Raw genomic sequence first — 8,639 nt, 5'->3', positions numbered from 1 at the left:
TTGTACCCATACCAAATTGTAATCCAATTGAGTATGTGTGATGTGCTCCATCACCTGTGCAGTGCTTTCTCTGAAATTTTTGAAGATAATGTTGTTCCTCCACCTCCAGATCTCCCAAATGAGAATAGGAGGGATATAATGTTGGGTAATATTCTGTTGGCTCCACCATTTGAGACAATTAGAAATACAATTGAATTGTGAGTATTGAGAGCCAAATACATCAGCAAGTGTATGTCAAATTTGTGAAGCAACTGGGCAAGTTATGAAAAGATGTAGTTTGTTTTCTTCCGCATTCTTGCAAATCACACATATCACCGGACCAAACCAATTTCTCTTCTGAAGGTTTGCCCAGGTTAAATTTTTATTTTTCCAGACTAACCAAAGGAAAAGTGTGATTTTAATAGGAATAAGTGTTTTCCATAATTTAAAGAACAAGCATACCACTGGTTGTTGTGCCACCTAACGGAAGAGAGTATGATATGTATCTGCCACCATAACATTAGCGCCCTTCATTTTACCCCTCCAAATGATCGTATCTCTTTTCGCATCCCTGCAAATCCCAGAAAGTTGTAGTTGTTTTTGAAGCTTTTCCCATTCTAATGCAGCTTGTCCATTCAATCCCAACTCCCCAGACCATTTCCAGATGGGGCATCTATCATGCCATGTCGTTATTACTTGTTGCCAGAAGTATATGCCTCAGTAGTTTAAACCATATTTGAGACAATCAGGAACCCTATCAGCATCTTCAAGACCCTGAATTTTGTCCTGTCCGATAACAATGTGGTGTCCAATACCCATTTTCTAGGCGAGAAGCAAAAGAAAGTAGTGGCTAACTTTTGTAAAACTAATCCATATAGCAGAGCCCGATTTACTGCCAATACACCCCCTATGCAGCCAAACAGGAAAATCATGATCCTTCAAGTATTTGTGTCTAATAATCAAACTCTGGGTGCCTTCCCCAAATATCCCTCTCCATAAGGATTCGCTTCTATCTTCTGATAGGGAACTAGATCAGGCACAAAGACATTTTTTTTTGGATGGTCGAAATTCCTTTAACCACCGGCATGCCACGTCAGGATCGCTTGGACTGGAGCCATGCTTTTAATGCACTGGACAGATCTTTGGATTGTTGTTTTATGTTGATTTCCCTAATGCCTGCAAACCAATCAATACTGTAGTGGGTTTTGTATTTCTTCTTATTATAGAATACATGTGGTCGGAAAATCCATTAAATATTCCTTCATCTTCAAGATGATATTCAAGTTAAATTAGATTTGTTGGAGGCTCGAGGCTTTGTTAGCATATGACTCAAGATTGTTATAATAATATTTTCATTTAAAGCACGACATGCCATTAACTAAACCTCTAATTAGATCCGTCAAAAATATAACATACCCAATCTTCTAATGCTTAATGGCTAATTAGGACTTTGGGGTTTATCTACACCTGACCTTCAAGATTGATTATGGGGTTGGAGAGATAAAATTTTGTTTTTCTTCCATCAATTACATTTCTAACAGTGCCTTCAACTTTAGCTCATCAAGAACTTTCCAGCCTCAAATTGAGCTCCTAACACACAATTATGGCCAACTGAAGATCTACCCCTTAAAGGCCACACCAGCTTCTTCGTAGATCCACATCACTGACACGCGGCACTCTTGCCCACATGTTATCAATGCATTATTCCATGTCCTCAGTCAAAATCCACATCATGCCACGTTGTTGTGGCACACCAAGCCAATATTGAGCTGAACAGTAATTGCTCCAACCTCTCAATACTCGACACTAGATGATGGATATCCATCTTCGGCAACAGACAAGGTTTTAGGTTCTATCAATACTAAGGGAATGCTCAGACTTTGTCTCGATTCTCTCAAAATCCTAACATTCAATCATTGATCACCCGACACACCTAGACCAAAACATTGCCACTTGAAATTCTCTAACTCTGATACAAAATGTATTCATTTCACTTATACAATATATAATGTAGGGAGTCATTTGTGGAGGTAGAGGAATTGTTAGGACGGTCAAAAATCATTTGATTTTAGGTAAAATAAATTAAAATTTTTTTGTAGAGGCAGTGTTTGAATCATGTTTTTTTATTGTGGAAATGGATTCAGCACCATCAAAAAACTTTAAGGCACCTAAAATCTTAAAATCTAACAACTGTAACTTGAATTTACAAATATCCCTACGAAATTTTCTCAAAATATGACCAACATTTCCATAACTTTCAAAGCATAAAAACAGCCTAATTAAAATTTTCTTATTAAAAAAAAATACTAAGAAAACTACCCTGAGTCAATTAGCATAAAATTAATTAGCAATACATCATAATTCTTACCATAAAATAATAAAAAATCTAAAACCTGAGTCAATTAACATAAATTAGTTAGCCATACATGATAATTCTTACAATAAAATAATAAAAACTCTCTCCTTAGTTTAGGTCTCATTAATCTCTACCCGACAAAATCCTTAGCATGCAACAGAGTGATAGGATTATAAACATCTTGCGCCATATCACTTAAAAATTATGTGTTTTCATAACAAATATTATTCAATCACATAATTATGATGCATGTTGAAAACATTAATCAATTTCATAATTCTAATGAGCCTTAAATTATTCGAAATCCTTAATATTCCAAAGCATTATAATTTATATTTTTATGAAAGGTGGTTAGTGTCATTGTTAAAATTTGACGATAAGTCGCATGGTTTTTAAGGTGCGTGGTGGAGTTCGTGTTGTTTTGTAAAGCCTGTTTGAAAAAGCCATAACGGCTATATTGAAAAAAGCAACAAATATAATCAACCGCTCTCCATTCAAACTGTGGTGAATTTGGAGGGAGGATTTGGCCGGGAGAGGTTTCGTCTGAACCTGATGCCATGTGATGTACAGAGAGCAGGGGCTTTCGTTGGTTGTCTATGGCGAGCAGAGTGTGAATTTTACTTTTTTGTTCGGTTTTTGTTTTTAAATATTTTTGGAGGTTGCCACCGATTCTCTGGTTATGACCTTTTGTTGTTGCCATACATTTTGGGTTTTTTGGTTCTGTGTTTTTTAAATAATTTCTGTTCTTCTTCTGCATTTTAATAAGCATGGCCATGCTATTTTTGGTTTTGGTATCTGGTCCTTTTTCCCTGTTTGTTTACCAATTTTTTCATGATTTTATTTTTTTGAATTTAATGGATGTGAAACGAAGACTGCCCAATTTAGCCCAGCCGGCACAGGTGAAGGTAGGTATGGTTAGATTCATTTATTTCTTTTTTGGTGGTAGGTATGGTTAGATTCATTTATTTGCTTTTTGGTGAATTTGTAAATTGTGATTGTTTACATTAAATCTTGTCTGATGTGCTATAATTGTAGGATATAGCCGTAGCAAAACCCTATAGATTATTCTCGCACGGCAACGGCTATGACAGGGAAAAAGAATTAGCTCTGGCATCTTTTACCTAATGCCAGTGCGAAACTACTATGAAGCTTACAGGTGTTAAGGTATGAAACGGTATACAAGCCCTGCATGAAAATCTCTGTATATTATTATTATTTAAACTTAAAATCTCTGTATATTATTATTATTTAAACTTATGGATGAGGATTCTCAAAATTGGTGGAACAGGGGTTTACACAGCTTCAGGCGTCCGGGATACATTATGGATGATGCGGGAAACTGCTTTAACCGGCCCAAACTGAAACACCTAATTCGCAAGTTCAAGGAACAAGGCAAAACCATTTACAATTCGAGGCCCTCAATATTCCAGTACGATCCTCCAAGTCACAAACTCAATTTCGACGGGAATCAGAGAGATGATGATTATCAGGGCCAGGGTTTGTCCTTATCTGCAGTGAACCAAGGAAACTCTGCGGACGCGCAAATCCTAGAAAAACACTAAAAGACATACGGCATCTGGAAGTTATTCGACCCTGCAAGCCACAGGCCAACGAAAATTATATTGTTCTGCATTTTTTAAAATAATTTTTGCTGTTCTGCTTTTTTTATCTTGTTTTTCTTTTCTCTTTCTTTACCATTTTTTCATAGTTTTCATAGTTTAATGGATGTAGGTATAATTGGTTCATTTATTTCCTTTATGGTGAATTTGTGAATTGTAGTTGCTGACATCAAATTTGGTCTGAAGTGCTATAATTGTAGGATCTGGCTGCAGCAGAACCCTCTGTATTATGCTCGCAATACAACTGCAATGACAAAGAAAATTAACTATCTCTGGAGGCTCCTTTTACCTATCGTCAGTGGGAACTACTAATGAAGCTTACAGGTGTTAAGGTATGAAACGGTATACAAGCTCTGCATGAAAATCACTGTTATTATTATTATTTAAATTCGTGGATGGGGACTCTAAGAATTGGTGGAACAGGGGCTTAAACAGCGTCAGATGTGCTGGAGAATGGCTGGGATCCATTATAGATGATGCCGGAAGCTACTTTAACGGGCCCAAACTAAAACACCTAATTCGCAAGTTCAAGGAAGAAGGCAAAACCATTTACAATCCGTGGCCCTCAAGATTCCAGTACGATCCTCCATGTTACGAACTCAATTTCGATGACGGGAATCCGAAAGATGATGATTATCAGGGCCAGGCTCTGTTCTTGTCTGCCGTGAACGATGGGAAGTCTGCCGGCGCGCAAACCCTAGAAAAGCACTAAAAGGCATACGACGTCTGGAAGTTATTCGACCCTCCAAACCACAGGCCAACGAAAATTATAATGTTCTGCATTTTTAAAAATAATTGTTGTTGTTATTCTGCATTTTTATCTTGTTTTTCTTGTCTGTTTCTTTACCAATTTTTTCATAGTTTTCATAGTTTAATGGATGTGAAAACAAAGGCTGCCCAAAATAGCCCAGCCGACACAGGTGAACGTATGTATGCATAGATTAATTTATTTCATTTTTTGGGAATTTGTTAACTGTGTTGCTGATTCTCAAATTTTGTCCGATATGCTATAATTGCAGGCTCTCGCTGACCTGATGAAATCCGGCAAGCGTGAAGGAGTGAGATGGAGAAATAACTCAGGGTACTCAGATTCCATGTTGAAGTGGCAGAACGCTCTGGATTATGCTTGCACTGCAACTTTGATGACAAGGAAATTTGTCATCAAAATAATTATCTCGGGAGGCACCTTTTACCCAATGGAAAACTAGTAATGGAGCTTGCAGATGTCAAGGTATAAAACGTTATACAAGCCTACATGAAAATCATTGTATATTATTATTATTTAAACTTGTGGTTAATGATGATAATGGTGAACAGGCCACCAACGCTATGACATACAGAATGATGGTGCACACAAATATTTCGTTCTCCAACTTCGGTGGATCAGTGGAGGAGGTGGAACTGTTCGGACACCCAATTGTTCGTAGGTGCAGTGGGGGCAGGGGAAGGCGAAGTAGGAGGTATGCTTCAATCTAACACCTATTCTTCTACATATTTATATCATTTGTGTTTCCGATATGCTATTTATTTATGTCATTTGTGTTTCCAATATGCCATTTATTTATATCATTTGACCCAAGAGCTATGTACTTTTCTTTAATCACTTTTTTCATTAAGCCTTCATTCCTTTTCAAATAGGCTAGGCATTTTGTTGTGAAAGTTTTCTCAAATAGATGAATATTTTTAAATCTTCTACACTCCTCTTGGTTTTACAAACCTTTTTCTCTTAAGCAATGGTATTCCTTCTTTCTCTTTTTTTTTGTCCACAAGAAATTAAAGAACATTTTTCCATTTTTGTTTTCCCAACATTCCTTTTGGTATGTAAGCTAAAGAATGCCAACAAACAGGCATCCCTTCCAAAACTAATTTGACCAAAGCTTCATTGGATAACTGCCAATAACATGAATTAGTCATCTTTTCTTCGATCTTTTTATAGAGCCAATTCCAATCCTTGAATTTGTAGTTAGTGCGCTTGAGGAAAAACTTTAGATGTTTGAGTATTTATGAAGATTAACCTCCATCCATCTTTCCTTATTGTGTAACTCAAGGATCTCTTTATACTTTTCTACTTCCCAAATTCTTCCCATGCCAAACAAAACTACATCACCTAAAAATAGTAAATATGATAAAGAAAATTGTTTCTCAGTTTAATGCCCTTTACAATACCTTCCCTTTAGATGCATTTACCATTTTGCTCAAACCTTTTGCAATCAACAAGAATAAGAAAGGAGACACGAGGCATCTTTGCATTAGACCCCTTTCAGTAAAGTCTAAAGAAGAAATTGGACGTTGTCCCATGAATTGATATGACAAAGGAAGTTGAGAAAATGCACCCCATAATCTAATTTAACTCTTAAAATCTCATCACAATTCGAATTAAAATAATTCTATGATCTACCTAGCTGACCTTATTATAAACGTTAGCTAAGTTTAATCTCATTATCATAGTTGATTTTTTTTACTTTTATTATATGTAGTCCTCCTTGTGCTATTATCACCACATCATGAATTTTCCTATTGTGAAGAAAACGAAACAACTCTTCTGAGATGAAGTTAGGGAAAATTCTTTTAAGCCTTTTTGCTAAAATTATTGTTGAAATCTTGAACAAAGAATTGCATAGTGAGATAGGGCCATAATCATCAAAGTTTTATGGATAATATTTCTTTGGAATTAGAGCTATAAATGTTTCATTTAGTGCACCCAATAGTTCATGAGCAACTTTAGATTCTTTTATTGCTTTGAGCAACTCCTCTTCTAGTAAGTCATAGAAACACAAATAAAATTCCATTGTCCAGCTGTGGACTTGGATTATTTGTCAGCTTAGAAGATTGTAGAACTGATTTGAGTCCTTTGGTTACCTTTGCTTCAAATTCCTCATTTTGTTCTTAATTCCCTTTAATTAATGTTTGGCTCAGGAGGTTCATGGAATAAACGTTTGAAGTGCCTTACTATTTACGCTTTCTTTAAGAATTTTTTTAGCTCCCTCCGATCTTTATTACTTATCTTCCATGTATTTTGATGCTCTTTTGATGTTTTACATAGTTTTGGAGGAATTTAGTTTTCTCATTGCCCTTACCAGCAAAGTACCCTTATTCTTCATTGTCCACCTTCTTCTTCTTCTAATAGCTTCATTTTTATTCCTTCTCACATTTTTAGATTGGCATTCTTCTTTTCTATAATGATTCCTTCCTTGTCTGTTTCAAACAATTTCTTGATATGTTCTTTGGCCTCTTTTAGCACAAAATCTAGTAGGCCTTGGAGAGGTAAACCCTGAAAGACAAACTAGATTAAGTGCTAACAATGGGACAATGGTCCATTATCACCACAACCAAGGTCCCTTGCTCTTTATGGACTTTCATCGATGGGAGGAGTCTCGATAAGATAATAATCACCTTTAATAGATTTTTTGGAGTTTAAGGTGCAAGGTGATGGATTAGGACCTCTCAAGGAATGCTCAAGGTTATGATATAATGCTTCACAAGGTGCTTCACTCTCTATGAGAGGCCTAGTAATGGATTGCAGTAGAGCTTGAGTTTCGTGAATTATCATGGATAAAGGTATTTCCAAGATCAAGACAACGAGGAGAAAGGGCTTCTTATGATATACTTCACCAAGTAATAAGCTCATACAAACCTCAAAGAAGTCCCTAAGTTGAGGAAAAACTAGATAGGGTTTCCCTAGTGCCTAGGGTAAGAGATTTTATGGACGAAATCCAAGTGGATGCCCACCAAACTTTGAGGTCAAGTAGTCAAGATTCAAGGCCCTAGGCTTGATGTTTAGGCTCTTGGAATCCCACCAAACCTCCTCCTATGCAATTCGCTCTAAGCCCTAGATAGTTGTCCAAGGACTTGGATTAGTGGGTTGTCCTTTGGGCATATGGGGTCTTAGCAAGTTCAAGATGAGCTAAATCGTCTCTAAGGAGGCCTAAAATTGATGCCGTAGGTACTGTAACACACCTCAATCCCCAATATAATCCAAGAAAGGTGGTTACCAGATCACCCAAATCTCGTGATTTGGTTACAAGAATGGGGTGAGCATTTTTTTTTTCTTTTTGTTTGTAGTGAAGCACTAACAAGACTATTGTCAGAAGCAACTTCGCAGGCTACATTGTCTTTTGGTAAAATTAAAGCCAAAGCATGAGATGGTATTATCTTGTCTAGGGTCCAAGGAACAATGTCTCAAATGCTCTAGAAGAAATGATATAACCTTAGCTCTTTCCTAGTTAGCAAGCAAATCCTTCAAGGCACATGGAGCAACTTAATGCAAGTGGAGGACTTCTCAACAGTAGAAGAAGCTTGTACCAACTTTTGTTCTTGGTCAATATCCTTTTTGGCTTGTCATCATTTCTTCCTTAGCTAATGATTTGATATTTCCAATGATAAAGCCCGTGCCCCATAAGGTTCATCATCTTCCTACAATGACTCTTTTGCACGAGTAATCAACCATTCCATTGTCGACTCAACCCGATCGGCGTGTACATTCCTTAGAGTTTCTTCTACCTTTCCCCCTTGATAATCCCATTTCAATAATCATTACAATGGTTGAACCATCAAGGGGTGGTATAATAGCTTGCATGGCTACATTACTGGCTCTTGTAATTTTTGTCATCGACTCATGAATAGACATGCTTCTTTATGGGACAAACTGAAGTAATGGATTTCACCCTGCTTTGGGGATATAGGGA

At 36.8% G+C, this 8,639-nt stretch overlaps 1 long non-coding RNA gene across 2 annotated transcripts in view; it reads left to right on the top strand.

The window, feature by feature from the left end:
- The first annotated feature begins 3,382 nt into the window (after positions 1-3,382).
- Positions 3,383-8,639, top strand: part of LOC149201698 (uncharacterized) — a 35,833-nt gene continuing 30,576 nt past the window's right edge. Inside the window, exons 1-5 of one of the 2 annotated variants that reach the window (XR_016253476.1) lie at positions 3,383-3,499; positions 3,624-4,286; positions 4,378-4,686; positions 4,974-5,185; positions 5,272-5,414. This is a non-coding gene — a long non-coding RNA (uncharacterized LOC149201698). Of the gene's footprint in view, positions 3,500-3,623; positions 4,287-4,377; positions 5,186-5,271; positions 5,415-8,639 lie in introns of both variants that reach the window. The other variant, XR_016253475.1, reaches the window with a different exon arrangement.

This window comes from Pinus tabuliformis, chromosome 2_1 (genome assembly GCF_031772625.1).
Source record: "Pinus tabuliformis cultivar Carrire ecotype Pingquan chromosome 2_1, CPIR1, whole genome shotgun sequence".
In the NCBI taxonomy this organism is placed as follows: domain Eukaryota; kingdom Viridiplantae; phylum Streptophyta; class Pinopsida; order Pinales; family Pinaceae; genus Pinus; species Pinus tabuliformis.
The sequence above is the reverse complement of the archived record's forward strand: the minus strand, read 5'-3'. Positions and strand labels throughout refer to the sequence as shown.